The sequence below is a fragment of the Aedes albopictus genome, chromosome 2 (genome assembly GCF_035046485.1).
Source record: "Aedes albopictus strain Foshan chromosome 2, AalbF5, whole genome shotgun sequence".
Taxonomy (NCBI): Eukaryota; Metazoa; Arthropoda; class Insecta; order Diptera; family Culicidae; genus Aedes; species Aedes albopictus.
This window is the reverse complement of record NC_085137.1, coordinates 270,913,430-270,933,006: the sequence shown is the minus strand read 5'-3', so window position 1 is coordinate 270,933,006 and position 19,577 is coordinate 270,913,430. Positions and strand designations below refer to the sequence as shown.

The 19,577-nt window shown below is 48.1% G+C and overlaps 1 protein-coding gene across 4 annotated transcripts in view; it reads right to left on the bottom strand.

Annotated features, from left to right (window-relative positions):
* The window catches only part of LOC109406001 (inactivation-no-after-potential D protein), a 1,280,913-nt gene that overhangs the window by 346,286 nt on the left and 915,050 nt on the right, over window positions 1–19,577 (bottom strand). The window lies entirely within an intron of this gene.

Here is a 19,577-nt window from a genome sequence, read left to right as displayed (position 1 = left end):
GGCGGTGGAAGCATCTACAGAGTTACAGGAGACGCCGAAAGGGCGCAGAAATAAGAACTCGAACAAGCGGGATAGAGAAACACCAGGCGAGGAGGAACGCCCGAAGAAGACAAAGAATGTTCAAGGTAGCGAGGAGTTGAGCGACGAGAGAGCCAACAGCGATTGGAACGTCGTCAAAAATCGCAAGGAGAAGAAGAAAAATCAGCCCAAAAAGGAGGAAACGAGAGGGAATAATCGGATCGAAAAAGGTAGAAAGCCGGCTCGAGACGAAAGAAGATCCAAAGAGAACAGGCAAGAACGCCGTCTGCCCCATCGAGAGAGACACATGGGAGACGCCCTGCTGGTCAAGGCAAACGACCAACAGTCGTACGCAGCAATCCTCAAGAAAGTCCGAGAGGATCCGGAGTTGAAGGAACTGGGTGAGAACGTGGTGAGAACCAGGCGCACTCAGCAAGGAGATATGCTCTTTGAGCTGAAGAAGGATCCGGCGATTAAAAGTTCTGCCTACCGAGAGCAGTTCGCCAAGTCATTGGGCGACCTCGTCGGGGATGGTGGGAACGTGAAAGCTTTGTGCCAGGAAGCAACGATCGAATGCCGATACCTGGACGAGATCACAACAGTGGAGGAGCTTGGGCGTGAACTGAAGACGCAATGCGAATTGGGAGAAGAGGTTCTAACGATCCGTCTGACGAAGGGGTACCAAGGCACACAAACAGCGATGATTCGACTGTCGGTGCCTGCGGCTAGCAAATTGTTGAAGGTAGGCAAGGTACGAGTTGATTGTTCAGTGTGCCCGCTGAGGGTCGCCGCCCGAATAGCAAGGAGTGACCGCAAACGGGTGTTGAGATGCTTCAAGTGCATGGGCTTTGGACACATGTCGGCCAACTGCAAAGGCCCAGACAGATCTGAACAATGCAGAAAATGCGGAGAGAAGGGACACTTTGCGAAGGACTGCTCGCAAGCGCCAAAGTGCATGCTCTGCACAGCGGAAGAAGGAAACGTCCATTCGACGGGTGGATACAAGTGCCCTGCATATAAGAAGGCGATCGCAGGCCAACAGTAATGGAGATAATGCAGATCAACCTGAATCATTGTGATACCGCACAGCAACTGTTGAGGCAGTCAACAACGGAAGCAAAGTGCGATGTTGCGATTATTGCAGAGCCGTACCGAGTTCCTCTCGGTAACAACAACTGGGTGTCAGATAGCACGGGAACGGCTGCTATACAAGTGATGGGAAGATTTCCTATTCAGGAAGTGATTGCAAGCACGTACGAAGGTTTCGTCATCGCCAAAATCAACGGTATCTTCATATGCAGCTGCTATGCACCCCCAAGGTGGACAGCGGAGAAATTCGACCGGATGCTGGAGGAGTTAGCCGACAAGCTGGTTGGACGTAGGCCAGTACTGATCGGCGGAGACTTCAATGCGTGGGCCGTGGAGTGGGGTAGCAAGCTAACCAACGCAAGAGGTTACAGCCTGCTGGAAGCACTAGCGAGGTTGGAGGTACAACTGTGCAACGTTGGCACCGTAAGCACATTCAGGAAAGACGGGCGGGAGTCGATCATCGACATTACCTTCTGCAGTCCATCGCTAGCAAGCAACATGAACTGGAAAGTAAGCGAAGAGTACACCCACAGTGATCACCAGGCGATCTGCTACAGCGTTGGCCAACGGAACCCTACGGCCATGCAGAGAAACAGAACATGCGAGCGAAAGTGGAAGACGAAGGCCTTCGACAAGGACCTCTTCGTTGAGGCACTCCGTATGGACAGTGACACTCCAGACCTAGATGCGGTAGAGCTGACAAGAGCGATTACAAGGGCATGCGACACTACAATGCCACGGAAACGGGAGCCAAGGTACAGACGACGTCCTGCGCATTGGTGGAACGAGACACTCGGCACTCTCCGTGCTGCCTGTCTAAGAGCCAGAAGACGCTACCAGAGGGCAAGAAACCTCCCGGATAGGGAAGAGCGGAAGTTAGCGTTCCAGGAGGCCAGAGCCGCATTTAAAAAGGAGATAATCGTGAGCAAGTCGAACTGTCACAAAGAGCTATGCCGAGAGGCCGACGCAAACCCCTGGTGTGACGCGTACCGAGTCGTGATGGCAAAGATTAAAGGTCCAGCGACGCCAGCAGAAATGTGTCCAGAAAAGCTGAAGGTAATCGTGGAGGGTCTCTTTCCGAAGCACGAACCAACGACGTGGCCACCAACACCGTATGGTGAGGAGGACGAAGCAAGTGCGGAAGCTCGGCAGGTCTCCAATGTCGAGCTGAAGGCAGTAGCGAAAAAACTGAAAGGGAACAAAGCCCCGGGTCCGGACGGGATCCCCAATGTGGCGTTAAAATCGGCGGTCCTAGCTTACCCCGACATGTTTAGGACGGTGATGCAGAAATGTTTGGAAGAAGGCCACTTCCCAGACATATGGAAGGTGCAGAAACTGGTTTTACTGCCAAAGCCTGGAAAACCGCCGGGGGATCCAGCATCGTTTAGACCGATATGCCTGTTGGACACACTTGGGAAGCTGCTGGAGAAGGTCATCCTTAACAGGGTGGTGCCGTTCACAGAAGGAGAACGTGGACTGTCACAGCTGCAGTTTGGATTCCGGAAGGAAAAGTCGACGGTGGATGCTATCCGGACGGTTCTGGAGAAGGCCGAGAAGGCGTCAAAACAGAAGAGGAGAGGAAACCGGTACTGCGCCGTAATCACAATCGACGTCAAGAACGCGTTCAATAGCGCCAGCTGGGAGGCCATCGCCGTAGCGCTGCATAGAATGCGAGTTCCAGACTACTTGTGTCGGATCTTGAAAAGTTACTTCCAGAACAGAGTCTTGGTGTACGACACTGAAGCTGGGCAGAGGAGGATGAAAGTGACGGCGGGAGTTCCACAGGGCTCCATCCTCGGGCCAACGCTGTGGAACGCTATGTACAACGGAGTGCTTACGTTGCAGCTACCCACAGGCGTCGTGCTCGTGGGTTTCGCGGACGATATCGTCCTATCAGTAATAGGCGAGACACTGGAAGAGGTGGAGATGTTGGCGGCAGAATCGATCGGCATCATCGAAAACTGGATGGATGGAGTCAAGCTAAAGATAGCCCACCACAAAACGGAGGTACTTTTGGTGAGCAACTGCAAGGCAGTGCAGCGAGTGGAAATCTCCGTCGGAGAACACGTAGTAGCGTCGAAGCGAGAGCTGAAGCACCTGGGTGTGATGATTGACGATCGGCTAAACTTTAATAGCCACGTCGACTATGCCTGTGAAAAGGCGGCGAAGGCGATCAACGCACTGTCGAGGATTATGCCAAACACCGGTGGTCCGAGAAGCAGCAAGAGGCGGTTGCTAGCTAGTGTGTCATCTTCGATACTGCGGTACGGAGTCCCAGCCTGGGGTGCGGCGCTGAAAACAAAGCGAAATCGGATGAAGCTAAACAGCGCGTTCCGGCTCATGGCCATGCGAGTAACGAGCGCGTATAGAACAATATCGTCGGAGGCAGTTTGTGTGATTGCAGGGATGATCCCGATCTGCATCACCTTGGAGGAGGACATCGAGTGCTATGAGCGGAGGAGGACCAGCCAAGTGAGAACGTTGGTGCGAACGGCCTCAATGACAAAGTGGCAACAGGAATGGGATTCCACGGAGAAAGGGAGATGGACCCATCGGCTCATCCCTGATGTGTCGACTTGGGTGAACAGGAAGCACGGAGAAGTGAACTTTCACCTAACCCAGTTTTTGTCTGGTCACGGCTGCTTCAGGCAGTACCTACATCGGTTTGGCCATGCCGCTTCGCCCTTTTGCCCGGAGTGCGAGAACGTGGAGGAGACTCCGGAGCACGTAGTGTTCATCTGCCCCAGATTCGAGGAAGTAAGAAGATCGATGCCGGCATTAAGCGTGGACAACGTCGTCGACGAGATGTGCCGCACTGAAGAGACGTGGAATGCGACCAGCAGGGCAGTCACAAAAATGCTGACGGAGTTGCAGAGGAAGTGGAGGAGCGACCAGCAAGCTGGGATCGCTTAAAGAGTAAGTGCATAGACGATGAGCACAGTTTAGAAGCGACAAAAAGTGCATGAGCACTATAACAGAAAAGCGCATTGCCCCCCCTGAAGCAGTCGCATATCAGTGGTACCAGGGGGATCGAGGCATCAAGGTGTAGCAGAGTTTTTCCAATCGGTTTTCTCTGCTGGGGAGGTTGGGAGGAAAAAAAAAAACACACACACACACACACACACACACACACACACACACACACACACACACACACACACACACACACACACACACACACACACACACACACACACACACACACGCAGAGGAAGAGCGAAACGAACGGCGGGTGGTGTTCGCCGCTGCAAAAGCCGCGCTTAAGACCGAGATAAGAGCAAGCAAAAAGGCCTGCTTTGAGGGTCTCTGTCAAAGTGCCAATACGAACCCGTGGGGTGACGCCTACAGGATCGTTATGGCCAAGACGAGAGGTGTGATGGCTCCTACAGAGCAATCTCCAGAGATGTTGGAGGGGATCATTGGAGGACTTTTTCCGCGTCATGATCCTAGTCTTTGGCCTCCTTTCGTAGGACAGCCGGGGACTGGGGCTGGCGATGAGGAGAGGGTCACCGATGTGGAACTTGCGGGGATAGCTAAGTCCCTTAGCGTAGGTAAGGCCCCAGGTCCGGACGGAGTTCCGAACCTGGCCTTAAAAGTAGCTATTGCAGAGGCTCCCGAGATGTTCAGGTCTGCTATGCAGAAATGCCTGGACGAGGGAGTTTTCCCAAAAGCTTGGAAGAGGCAGAGCCTGGTACTATTGCCAAAGGCGGGGAAACCACCCGGAGACCCGTCGGCATATAGACCAATATGCTTGATTGACACGGCGGGGAAGGTGCTCGAAAAGATCATCCTCAATAGAATGTTGCGGTTCACCGAGGGCGAAAATGGTCTTTCGAGTAACCAGTACGGCTTCCGGAAGGGGAGGTCCACCGTAGACGCTATCTTGTCGGTTACAAAAACCGCCGAGAAAGCACTCGAGCCTAAGAGGAGGGGAATTCGCTTTTGCGCGGTAGTGACTCTAGATGTAAGGAATGCGTTTAATAGCGCCAGCTGGTCTGCTATTGCCGATGCGCTCTTGCGTCTGGGGATACCGGAGTACCTGTACAAGATTCTCGGAAGTTACTTTCAGAATCGTGTACTAGTCTACGACACGGAGGTGGGTCGGAAGTGCTTTCACATAACCTCAGGAGTCCCGCAAGGTTCCATCCTGGGTCCGGTGTTATGGAATGTCATGTACGACGAGGTGTTGAGGTTAGAGTATCCAGTGGGAGTGGTGATTGCCGGATTTGCCGACGACATTACGCTCGAAGTCTACGGTGAAACGATCGAGGAGGTAAAGTTGACTACCAACCACTCGATCAAGGTTGTGGAGGCGTGGATGCGGTCCAGGAAACTGGAGCTGGCTCACCACAAGACAGAGGTGACGGTTGTTAACAACCTGAAGTCGGAGCAGCAGACGGAGATCAGTGTAGGAGACTGTACTATCCTGTCAAAGCGCTCCGTCAAACACTTGGGCGTGATGATCGACGATAAGCTTACCTTCGGTAGCCACGTCGATTATGCCTGTAAAAGAGCCTCCACAGCTATTGCGGCACTGTCCCGGATGATGTCCAATAGCTCTGCGGTGTACGCCAGTAAGCGCAATCTTCTGGCTAGTGTTGCTACATCCATACTTAGGTATGGCGGCCCGGCGTGGGACACCGCGCTAAGTACTAAATGCTACCGACGGAAGCTGGAAAGTACTTACAGGCTTATGTGCCTGAGGGTTGCGAGCGCGTACCGTACCGTGTCACACGACGCTCTCTGCGTCATTACTGGTATGGTGCCTATCAGCATTCTTATCAGTGAGCACATGGAGTGCTTCGAAATGCGCGGCACAAGAGGCATACGCAGGACTGTCAGGATGGCCTCTATGGTCAAATGGCAGCGCGCGTGGGACAGTTCCACCAAAGGAAGGTGGACCTATAGGTTGATACCGAGGGTAGATAGTTGGATTAATAGGCGCCATGGGGAAGTCACATTCCACCTGACACAGGTCCTTACAGGTCATGGTTGCTTCCGACAGTATCTACACCGTTTCGGGCATGCGGATTCTCCCGAATGCCCAGTGTGCAATGATTTAGAGGAAACGGCGGAACACGTTTTGTTCGTGTGCCCGCGTTTTCACACAATGCGTGACCGCATGCTTGCCACATGCGGGGAGGACACAACTCCGGACAACTTGGTCCAGAGGATGTGTAGGGATGAGTTTGGCTGGAACGCCGTTTCAACGGCTATTACCCACATCGTCTGGGAGCTACAGAGGAGGTGGCGCGTGGACTCGAAGAATGGCTAGTCCAGATGCAGTACAAGAGGTGGTCCAGGGGTTCGGATTCGGCTTCGTAGGTCATACCGGTGCCCTGCGGTCGAGATCGGCCCTTACAACGATTAAGTGGCCGCGGAGAGGAAGTCCCGGTAGTGGTGCTGTCGTGGCGTCGGTCTACTGGGTTGGATCCAAGCCCGCGGTGTGAAAGGGGTCCCCGGCAAGGGTCGGGGTAGGTGAGATCCTGCTGTCTGCAACCTACGGGTGCATCTGATAGGGCCTGAAGGGTAGTGATACCCTTCCTTACGGGCAGGTCAGATCGGGTTGCACGTGGGCATCAGTTCTTGATGTCCGCTCAGCAGTAGGGCGCGGGCGGGGTTGACCCTGCCCGCCTTCCGAGGACAAAGGGAGTGGCGAGGACCACTCGGGAAACTGGCTAAGCACCAGCATGCTACCGTGATGGACTCTCCAAAGCGAGTCATCGATGTTCGTTGCTGCAGGCTACGCAGCTAACCTTGTGGGTGCGATGTGCACTAGCCCCTCTCTGAAGCAATACCTTCTTGGTGGTTCCGGAGAGACGTAGGGTTTGGCGACCATAGGAATGGTTTAGTGGGTACGAGGAGAGAGTAGTCCTGGATTTTACTTTTGTTGTAGAAGACGGCCTGTCAGACCTACACTACCCTAACCTTCTGTTAGGGTGTCTGTTGAGCAGATTATCCCCCTATGGTTTAGAAGGAAAAAAACACACACACACACACACACACACACACACACACACACACACACACACACACACACACACACACACACTAAGAGCACTATTCGGAGCAAGTTAGCAGCATCTAGAATAACAAATTTGGTGTATGTTTGTACCAACTGTGTCGCTGAATGGCGATAGGTTAGGTACTAAAGTAACGACTTGTTTCCAGTTCAAGGGTTGTTTATTGAATGTCCGTCATTTTACAAATTATCTCACGTCTAGCCTAAGTCGTCACCTACTATGATTATCTAATCTAACCTTATTTACCACATTTCGGCCATCCTGACTAACCGATGTCCTCATCGGCATTTGTATTATTTGAATTTAGTTCTACTACATTATTAGGAGACAACCATAATTTCATATTCCCTGGTGAACACACTGAATTAAATGGGATGCTAGATACTTGAAACCCATCTATATCCGAAACTACATAACGATCATTTGGTAAAATTTTTTGGATAACATATGGGAGTGGTGAAGTTGAATTCTGCTGAATCTTGATGAACCTGAAGGCATTTCTCATATCAGCAACTCTTGAAAAGTTTCGAATCCTTGCTTGATTTCGCAACTGCATATCCGGAATTCCTTCGATAAGATAATCAATTAACGTTGACTCGTTGAGCTGTAGTGGAGACGCCAGAATTTGTTTTTCGCTACAGTATTCTCCAAAGGATTCACCAAAATACCATTTTCTTGATTCCAACTGTCTGTACAATTCCATTGAACTTGTTTCCGCCGAAAAACTTCTCTCAATTTCCTAAACATTTCCTGATGATCCATTGACATCAAATTCGTCTGCGACATGAACCAGTTTTCCGCCCTTCCTTTCAAATGCTTCAATACAATGAGCTTCATAATATCATCATCGATCTTGAAAATAACTTTCATTTGTTGAGCCATGTTCTCAAAAAGTTCAACATTTTCTCTTCTGGTTCCCGAATAATCCGGCAATAGAAAAAATATTTCATTCAAATTGAAAATCCGATTCGATCCTTCTCCGGAAAATGGTTGAAATCTCTCATCACGTTCAGTTTGTGAAAAATGCTTTGAACCATCCTTCTCTTTCGCTCGACAATCGCATCTGCTGGTTGAAGATTCATCCAGTGATATTTGAACTCCAGAATTATTTCCTTCGGTTGGATTCTGCTGATTCGCAAAAGGAAGTCGACTTCCGAAATTTTCCGAACCGTTAGCTTCCGAAGGCTCCTGGTTTCTCATGAACATCCTGGGTTTTGTTATCCCACTTCTGAACTAAAGTAACGACTTGTTTCCAGTTCAAGGGTTGTTTATTGAATGTCCGTCATTTTACAAATTATCTCACGTCTAGCCTAAGTCGTCACCTACTATGATTATCTAATCTAACCTTATTTACCACAGGTAAGAACACTAAAATGATTAGAATAACAAATTTAGAAGTGAAGAAATGTGCATGAGCACAGAAGAAGGAGAGCGCATGAGCGCATTGCCCCCCCTGAAGCAGTCGCGTCAGTGGTACCAGGGGGATCGAGGCAAGTAGCAGAGTTTTTCCAATCGTTTTTCTCTGCTGAGGGAGGAAGGGAGGAAAAAGCAAAAAACACACACACACACACACACACACACACACAGTAACAGCGGAAAGGTGGCGAATCCTTTCGCCAGAGGAGGATTGCTGAGGTCTCCGCCTCAGCAAACAGAAGGTGCAGAACCGCGGCAAGAAGCGGCTTTACAACTAAGTGCGGTACACTCGGAGCAGCAGCAGCTGCCGTTGAATAGTGGATGGAGCGTGCCTCAACAACAGCCGAAGGTAGTTGCGGCGAAGAACTTGACGGATGACCTACACGAGTTCGTCGACAAAAACCACAACGTGCACAAGGACATCAAGGACTTGATGTTGAAGATTAGGAGGGCTCTCGGAGCTGCTGTGAAAGAATGGCACAGCGTGATGCAGAGAGCGGATGAGGCAGAGAGCGCATTAGCAGCGACTAAATACGATCTTGCAGTAGCTACGCAGCGGCAGCAGCAACGAGCCACGGTCGAAAATATGGAGACGCCGAAGAACCATCGGAATACTTGCTCGGAGAAAAGAGGCAGAGATACGCCAGGAGAAGAGCAAGTCCCGAAGAAACAAAGAAGTGAACGGGAGCGCGCCAGCAATCGGAGAGATGATGGATGGCGCACTGTGGAGAGTCAGCAGGCGAAGAAGAAGAAGCGAAAGGAGAAGGAAGAACAGAAAATGGAAGAAAAGAGGAAGGAACAGGAGAAGAAAGAAAATCGCCGGCCCCCTAGGCAGAGGAAGAAGGGTGATGCACTGATCGTCGAGGCGAAGGACAAGACGACGTACGCTGCGCTCCTCAGGAAAGTGAGGAAGGACCCGGAGCTAAAAGAGTTGGGTGAAAACGTGGTAAAGACCAGGCGCACCCAGAAGGGAGAGCTCAAGAAAGATCCGGCGATTAAGAGCTCAGAGTACCGGGAGCTCATTGCGAAATCCGTAGGCAACGAGGCCACCGTGAGAGCACTTTCACAGGAGGCAGTGCTCGAGGTCAAGGATTTGGACGAGGTCACAACTGAGGAAGAGCTGAGAGTCGCATTGACCGAGCAGTGTAACTTGGAAGTACCGGTGACAATCCGAATCAGGAGTCGTTTGCAGGTACCCAGACGGCGGCAATCCGACTACCAGTAGATGCAGCCAACAAGATTGCGGTAGCCGGCAAGATCAAGGTCGGATGGGCGGTGTGCCCGCTGCGACTGGCTCCCCGAGTCACCAAGAAAATGGAGAGGTGTTTCAGGTGCATGGAATTTGGTCACCAGTCAAGACACTGCAAGGGTCCAGATAGGTATAAACGGTGCTGGAACTGCGGCGAAAACGGACACGTTGCTCGAGACTGCACGAAGCAACCCAAGTGCATGCTGTGCAAGTCGGAGGAAGGAAATGGCCACCGGATGGGAGGCTATAAATGCCCGGCCTACAAAAGGGCGAAGGCAGGCCAACAATGATGCAGATAATGCAAATTAATCTGAATCATTGCGACATCGCACAGCAACTGTTGTGGCAGTCGACAACAGAGACGAAGTGCGATGTTGCGATCATCGCAGAGCCGTATCGAGTTCCTCCTGAGAACGGCAATTGGGTAGCGGATATAGCAGGATTGGCAGCTATACAAGTTATGGGCAGATTCCCTATAGAGGAAGTGGTGGAAAACTCTTACGAAGGTTTCGTGATCGCCAAAGTTAACGGTGTCTTCGTATGTAGCTGCTATGCGCCTCCAAGATGGACCGAGGAGCAATAAAAACGGATGATGGATGCACTCACTGACACGCTGGTAGGACGTAGGCCAGTAGTCATCGGCGGCGATTTCAACTCCTGGGCCGTTGAGTGGGGCAGCCGGCAAACCAATGCAAGAGGATATAGTCTACTTGAAGCTCTGGCGAAGCTGGACGTAATGCTGTGCAATGTAGGAACAGTCAGCACATTCCGCAAAGACGGTCGTGAATCCATCATCGACATTACATTTAGTAGTCCATCGTTGATGGAAGACATGGACTGGAGGGTGAGTGAGGAGTACTCCCACAGCGACCACCAGGCGATTCTCTACAGAGAGCTCCTACGTCCATACAGAGAACTAGAACTTATGAGCGGAAGTGGAAGACGAAGGACTTCGACAAGGAGACTTTTATCTAGGCACTTCGGCCAAATAGCGATGCAGCAAACCTCGACCCAGGGTGGTTGACGGAAGCGCTAGCAACGGCATGTGATGCAGCAATGCCGAGGAAGATTGAACCTAGGAACGCTAGACGCCCAGCGTACTGGTGGAATGCGACGCTCAGCACCCTTCGTGCGACTTGCCTCCGAGCTAGGAGACGAGTTCAGAGGGCAAGAACTGCGGCCGATAGAGAAGAGCGCAAGGTTGCGTTCCGTGAAGCTAGAGCTGCGTTCAAACAAGCTATCAAGCAGAGCAAGGCGAACTGCTACAAGGAGCTATGTCAGGAAGCCGACGCTAACCCCTGGGGAAATGCCTACCGCATCATAATTGCAAAGCTGAAGGGCCCAATGACGCCAGTCGAAATGTGACCAGACAAACTGAAGGGTATCGTGGAGGGTTTGTTCCCAAAACACGATACAACAACGTGGCCACCTACGCCGTACGGCGAGGGCGATGCGGAATTTGACGTAAACCGACTGGTCTCCAACGACGAGCTCGTTTCCGTGGCGAAAGCATTGAAGGTGAAGAAGGCTCCCGGTCCGGATGGAATCCCCAACGTGGCGTTGAAAGCAGCGATCCTGGAGTATCCCGATATGTTCAGGTCAGTGTTGCAGAAATGCCTGGAGGAAGGCATCTTTCCGGATATATGGAAGGTCCAAAAACTAGTGCTGCTGCCAAAACCAGGAAAGCAGCCGGGAGATCCAGCATCGTACAGGCCGATCTGTCTGTTGGATCCGCTCGGAAAACTCCTGGAGAGGATTATCCTTAACAGGCTGACCGAGTATACCGAAAGTGTTAGAGGGCTGTCCACGATGCAGTTCGGCTTCCGCCGAAAATCGACGGTTGACGCAATTCGGACCGTCGTTGAGATGGCGGAAAGGGCATCCTTACAAAAGCGGAGAGGAGATCGCTACTGCGCCGTGGTAACGATAGACGTTAAAAACGCGTTAGACGTAAAAAACTGCGCCAGTTGGGAAGCTATCGCCGTAGCCCTGCATAATATGCGGATCCCCGACTATCTGTGTAGGATTATAAGGAACTACTTCCAGAATAGAGTCCTTGTGTACGAAACCAACGTAGGGCAGAGGTCGTTTAGAGTGACAGCAGGTGTTCCACAAGGGTCAATACTTGGCCCTACGCTCTGGAACGCAATGAACAACGGTGTGTTAACACTGAAGCATCCGGCAGGTGTCATTATCGTGGGTTCGCAGCTACGTTGTATTAGCGGTATCTGGCGAATCAATCGATGAAGTCGAAGTGCTGGTATCGGAGGCAATCGACACAGTGGAAAGATGGATGAATGGAGTGAAGCTGCAGATAGCCCATCACAAGACAGAAGTGCTCGTAGTCAGTAACCGCAAAGCAGTGCAAAGGTTGGAGATCACGATCGGAGAGGAGAGAATTTCATCGCAGTGCGTTGAAGCACCTGGGCGTGATGGTCGACGACCGCTTAAATTTTAACGCGCACGTTGACTACGCCTGCGAAAAGGTGGCGAAGGCGGTTAACACAGTAGCGAGGATTATGCCAAACGCGGGCGGTCCAAGAAGCAGTAGTAGGCGCCTCTTGGCAAATGTTGCAACCTCAATACTTAGGCATGGAGTGCCAGCCTGGGCTCCGGCGCTAAAAACGAAGAGAAACCGTGGAAGGCTGGGCAGTGTGTTCCGGCTCATGGCTATGAGAGTCGCGAGTGCCTACAGAACAATCTCGTCGGAGGCTGTATTCGTTATCGCTGGGATGATGCCCATCTGCATCACCCTAGAGGAAGACGTCGAGTGCTATCGGCGGAGTAACGTAAGGAATGCGAGAGCAGCTGCTAGAATGGACTCGCTGGTAAAGTGGCAACAAGAGTGGGACAATGCGGCGAACGGAAGGTGGACCCACCGACTGATCCCAAATGTGTCGGCGTGGGTGAACAGGAAGCATGGGGAGGTGAACTTCCATCTGACGCAGTTTCTGTCCGGGCACGGCTGTTTCCGGAAGTACCTGTTTCGATTCGGTCACGCGTCTTCCCCTCTGTGTCCGGAGTGTGTGAACGTGGAGGAAACACCGGCGCACGTCGTCTTCGAATGCCCTAGGTTCTCGGAGATGCGCAGGGATATGCGCGACCTGACAGTCGACAACATTGTCGAAGAAATGTGTCGCGACGAAGCTACGTGGAACGCTGTCGACAGAGCAGTAACGAGGATGCTGTCCGCGCTGCAAAGGAAGTGGCGCGAAGACCAGAGAGCGCCGGAACGCGATCGGAATAGGCTTGATCCACCGCCGTGGGCATGACTGAGTCGTCCGCTGCGTAGTACCGGTTTTTGGTCGTCGGAGCGCCGGTGAACCGGAAGTCTACCACCAACCGGAATCGCCGGGTCGACTTCGGCACATTACTGGTCGGGATGAAAACATCGGTGTCGAGAGAACTTCCACCGTCGGGGTCTTTCTCTGTCGGAGTAGGCTAGGTCCGTCCACCGCCGGGGACTAGACCGAGTATATCGCGGAGAAGCACCGGAACTTGGCCGTCGGGGCGCCTGTGAACCGGAAGCCAGTCTCCAACCGGAATCGCAGGAGAGACCTCGGCACCTGTCCGGGAAGAAACGGTTTCGGAAGATGTTCCACTGCCGGGGAAGTCTTTGTCGGCGTAGGGTAGATCCACCGTCGGGGACTATCCGAGTCGTGCGCGAAAAACTGGAGTGCTAAAACGGCACTGTTCCTCGGAGAAACTCAGTATGATCCGATGTACTTGCTGGTGGTATTAGTATAACAAATTTGGTGTATGTTTGTGCTAACTGTGTCGCAGAATGGCGATAGGTTAGGTACGAATACGAAAACGACTAGAATAACAAATTTAATTTTAGAATAACAAATTTGGTGTATGTTTGTACTAACTGTGTCGCTGAATGGCGATAGGTTAGGTACGAAAACGAGAACAACTAGAATAACAAATTTAGAAGCGACAAAAAGTGCATGAGCACAATAGCAGCAGAGCGCATGAGCGCATTGCCCCCCCCCCCCTGAAGCAGTCGCATATCAGTGGTACCAGGGGGATCGAGGCGTCAAGGTGTAGCAGAGTTTTTCCAATCGGTTTTCTCTGCTTGGGAGGCTGGGAGGAAAAAAACACACACACACACACACACACACACACACACACACACACACACACACACACACACACACACACACACACACACACACACACACACACACACACACACACACACACACACACACACACACACGCACTCTGCCCCAACACACACTAGGACGCAGAGAAGTGACCGAGCGCCTAACTCTATTGGTGGCTAAAAGAAGGCGTGCCGCTGAGCACATTAGGACCGATACCAGTAAGGCCCTAATTACGATATACTGGCTGCAAGGACAAGGATACACCCAAGGACTCGATCAACACGACGCACAATGGGGAAAAACCCATGAAAACCAGGAAAAAAGTCAATAACTTTTGTCGCAGTGGAGTGAAAATTGCAAACAAAATCATTTCCGCTTGGAAAATGTCTGATAAATCGAATGGAACCTGTGTCGATCACCGCACGAAACTGTATGTCGACCTACAGAGTCGATTTATCATCGGATTCTTGATTTTTCATACTAAAAGATGCGTTTTAACAGTATATCTCATAAAATATATTGAAATTATGCGTTTACTCTGGCATACAAATGCTTTAGAATGTACACAGGCAGTATTCGACATAAATATTTTTTATGTCGACTCAAGTTGGTTATTTTGGCGAAATTGATCGATTTTCATACAAAAATTCATAATTCTGTCGTAGTTTACTAGGAAAACTAAATTATTTTCGCAAAGAAAATGTCTGGTAAATCGACTGAAACTAGTTTCGTTTACCGGATGAAACTGTATGTCGACCTACAGAGACGATTCATGACCGGATTCTTGATTTTTTGTACTAAAAAATGCGTTTTGTCAGTATTTCTCATACTATTTATGAATTAACTCTGGCATACAAATCCTTTAGTATGTACACAAGTAGTATTCGATCTAAATAATGCTTTATGTCGACTCAAGTATTATTTTAACGAAAATGATCGATTTTCATACAAAATCTCATAATTCTGTCGTTGTTAACTAGGATATTTTGAATTTACTCTGACATGCAATTCCTTTAGAATGTACACAGGTAGTATTCGATATAAATATTTTTTATGTCGACTCAAATTGATTATTTTGGCGAAAATGATCGGTTTTCATATAAAAAATCATAATTCTGTCATTGAACACTAAATCGTTTCCGCTAAGAAAACGGCTGGTAAACAGACTGGAACTAGTGTCGTTCACCGGACGAAACTGTATGTCGACCAACAGAGTCGATTTATCATCAGATTCTTGATTTTTCGTACTAAAAGATGCGTTTTGTATTAAAATTATGAATTTATTTTGACATACAAATACTTTTGAATGAAGTAGTATTCGGTACAATTTTTTTATGTCGACTCAAGTAGGTTGTTTTGGTGAAAATGATTAATTTTCTTACAAATGATAAATTTTCATACAAATTAATACTTGTAATAGTAAACAAAGTAGTAAATATTTGAAAACATTTCAATTTTGAACATATGTACACTGTAATTACTTCTGTACTCCAAATTTCTCTCTCTCACTATCTTCTTGGCATAACGTCCTCACTGGGACGAAGCCTGCTTCTCAGCTTAGTGTTATATGAGCATTTCCACAGTTATTAACTGAGAGCTTCCTCTGCCAATGACCTTTTCGCATGTGTATATGGTGTGGCAGGGACGAAGATACTCTATGCCCAAGGAAGTCAAGGACATTTCCTTTACGGAAAGTTCCTGAAGCAATCTGGAAACGAAATTATGAGTTTTCCTCCGGATATTCCCCCAGGAGATCTTCCGAAAATACCTCCAGGAATACTTCCGGGAATACCTCAAAGATTTCCTCCGGAAATTCCCCAAAAATTTCCTCCGGAAATTCCTCAACGATTTTCTCCGGAAATTCCTCAAGGATTTCCTCCGGAAATTCCTCCGAGAATTCCTTTGGAAATTCATCCAGGGTTTCCTTCGGAGATTCCTTCAGGATTTCCTTCGGAAATTCCTCCAGGATTTCCTCAGGAAATTTCTCCAGGATTTCCTCAGGAAATTCCTACAGGATTTCCTCAGAAAATTTCTCCAGGATTTCCTCAGGAAATTTCTCCAGGATTTCCTCAGGAAATTCTTCCAGGATTTCCTCAGGAAATTCTTCCAGGATTTCCTCAGGAAATTCTTCCAGGATTTCCTCAGGAAATTCTTCCAGGATTTCCTCAGGAAATTCTTCCAGGATTTCCTCAGGAAATTCTTCCAGGATTTCCTCAGGAAATTCTTCCAGGATTTCCTCAGGAAATTCTTCCAGGATTTCCTCAAGAAATTCCTCCAGGATTTCCTCAGGAAATTCCTCCAGGATTTCCTCCAGAAATTCCTACAAGATTTGCTTCGGAAATTCCTTCAGGATTTCCTCCGGAAATTCCTCCAGGGTTTCTTTTGGAAATTCCTCCAGGACTTTTTTCGGAAATTCCTCAAGGTTTTATTCTGGAAATTCCTTAAGAATTTCATCCGGAAATTCCTTAAGGATTTCATTTGGAAATTCCTCAAGGATTTCCTCCGAAAACTTCTCAAAGGGTTCCTCCAGGAATTCTTCCGGAAATTTCTTCAGGATTTCCTTTGAAATTCTTCCAGAATTTTCTCTGGAAATTTCTCAAGGATTTCTTCCGGGAGTTCCTTAAGGATTTCATCCGGAAATTCCTCAAGGATTTCATCTGGAAAATCCTCAAGGATTTCCTCCGCAAATTTTTCCGGAAATTCCTCCAGGAATTCTTCCGGAAATTATTCCAGGAAATCTTCCGAAAATTTCTTCAAGATTTCCTGCAGGAATTCCTCCAGGAATTCCTTCCCGAAACTGTCAGAGGAACTTCCTGGGAAAATTCCTGGAAGAATTCCAGGAAGAATTTCCGGAAGACTTCCTGGAGGAATTACCGGAGGAATTCCTGGAGGAATTACCGGAGGAATTCCTGGAGGAATTACCGGAGGAATTCCTGGAGGAATTCCTGCAGGAAATCCTGAAGATTTCCTGGAATAATTTCCGGAGGAATTCCTGGAGGAATTTCCGGAGTAATTTACGGAGGAAATCCTTGAGAATTTTCCAGATGAAATCCTTGAGGTATTTCCGGATGAAATCCTTAAGGAATTTCCGGAAGAAATCCTTGAGAAATTTCCGAAGAAAATTCTGTTAAAATTTCCAAAGGAAATCCTGAAGAAATTTCCGGAAGATTTCCTGGAAGAATTGCCGGAGGAATTTCCGGAGGAAATCCCTGAGAAATTTCCAGATGAAATCCTTAGCGAATTTCCGGGTGAAATTCTTAAGGAATTTTCGGAAGAAAACCTTGAGGAATTTCCGAAGAAAGTCCTGGAGGAATTTCCAAAAGAAATCCTGGAAGAATTTCCGGAGGAAATCCTGAAGGAATTTCCGAAGGAAATCTTGGAGGAATTTCCGGAGGAAACCCTGAAGGAATTTCCGAAGGAAATCCTGGAGGAATCTCCGAAGGAAACCCTTGAGGAATTTCCAAAGGAATTCTTAGAGAACTTTCCGGAGGAAATCCATGAGGAATTTCCGGAGAAAATCGTATTCCCGGAAGTATTCCTGGAAGTATTTTCGGAAGATCTCGTGGGGTAATTTCCGGAGGAATTCCTGGAGGACTTTCCAAATGAAATCATGGAGGAATTTCCGAAGGAAATCTTGGAGGAATTTCCGTTCGTTTCCAGATTGCTCCAGGAACTTTCCGTAAAGGAAATGTCTTTGACTTCCTTGGGCATAGAGTATCTTCGTGCCTGCCACACCATATACACATGCGAAAAGGTCATTGGCAGAGGAAGCTCTCAGTTAATAACTGTGGAAATGCTCATATAACACTAAGCTGAGAAGCAGGCTTCGTCCCAGTGAGGACGTTATGCCAAGAAGATAGTGAGAGAGAGAAATTTGGAGTACAGAAGTAATTACAGTGTACATATGTTCAAAATTCAAATGTTTTCAAATATTCACTTCTTTGTTAACTATTACAAGTATTAATTTGTATGAAAATTAATCATTTGTAAGAAAATTAATCATTTTCACCAAAACAACCTACTTGAGTTGACATAAAAAAATTGTACCGAATACTACTTGTGTACATTCAAAAGTATTTGTATGTCAAAATAAATTCATAATTTTAATACAAAACGCATCTTTTAGTACGAAAAATCAAGAATCTGATGATAAATCGACTCTGTTGGTCGACATACAGTTTCGTCCGGTGAACGACACTAGTTCCAGTCTGTTTACCAGCCGTTTTCTTAGCGGAAACGATTTAGTGTTCAATGACAGAATTATGATTTTTTATATGAAAACCGATCATTTTCGCCAAAATAATCAATTTGAGTCGACATAAAAAATATTTATATCGAATACTACCTGTGTACATTCTAAAGGAATTGCATGTCAGAGTAAATTCAAAATATCCTAGTTAACAACGACAGAATTATGAGATTTTGTATGAAAATCGATCATTTTCGTTAAAATAATACTTGAGTCGACATAAAGCATTATTTAGATCGAATACTACTTGTGTACATTCTAAAGGATTTGTATGCCAGAGTTAATTCATAAATAGTATAAGAAATACTGACAAAACGCATCTTTTAGTACAAAAAATCAAGAATCCGGTCATAAATCGTCTCTGTAGGTCGACATACAGTTTCATCCGGTAAACGACACTAGTTTCAGTCGATTTACCAGACATTTTCTTTGCGAAAATAATTTAGTTTTCCTAGTAAACTACGACAGAATTATGAATTTTTGTATGAAAATCGATCAATTTTGCCAAAATAACCAACTTGAGTCGACATAAAAAAGTATTTAGGTCGAATACTACCTGTGTACATTCTAAAGCATTTGTATGCCAGAGTAAACTCATAATTTCAATATATTTTATGAGATATACTGTTAAAACGCATCTTTTAGTATGAAAAATCAAGAATCCGATGATAAATCGACTCTGTAGGTCGACGTACAGTTTCGTGCGGTGAACGACACTAGTTCCATTCGATTTATCAGACATTTTCCAAGCGGAAATGATTTTGTTTGCAATTTTCACTCCACTGCGACAAAAGTTATTGATTTTTTTCCTGGTTTTCATGGGTTTTTCCCCATTGTGCGACGCTATGGAGCTGGCATTCGTACTATTCCATTTCCTTAGTAAGAATAGGTGACACCATTCTGAAACGGCATGTGAGCTAATGGTACGGTTGCCCCCGTCCCGTTAAAACCGTGGCAGGCCTCCTAGTACGTTCAAAACTCGCCACCTTAGCTGGTGAAAAGTAGGCTCAGTTGAAGATTCCTGACTAGCGTCGATCGGCTCTGATCACGGTACCCCATGAAGGACCGTGACAACCTTATCATGGCCTCCCTGTTACATAGATAACCATGAGATCAAAAGACGACTACTTACGACGAGTGGAGATAGCGGCTCGGAGGGGGGACCCTTAAAGCATGGAGGAAGATAACGACAACAAGAACATCAACGAAGAAGGTGCGTTGAATACGTTCGCTAGAAGCGGTCTGGCGAGGTCGCCGACAGAACAGAACCAGCAGATACATCAACAGCAGCTGGAGCGGGAACAAGAGCTACACGAGCAACAGAAGCGTGAGCAGGAGATGTGCGGCCTACAGCAGCCCGAGCAAGTACAAAGCGAGAAGCAGCAGCAACGGCAGTTGCGAAGCGCATGGAATTTTCTTCCGAA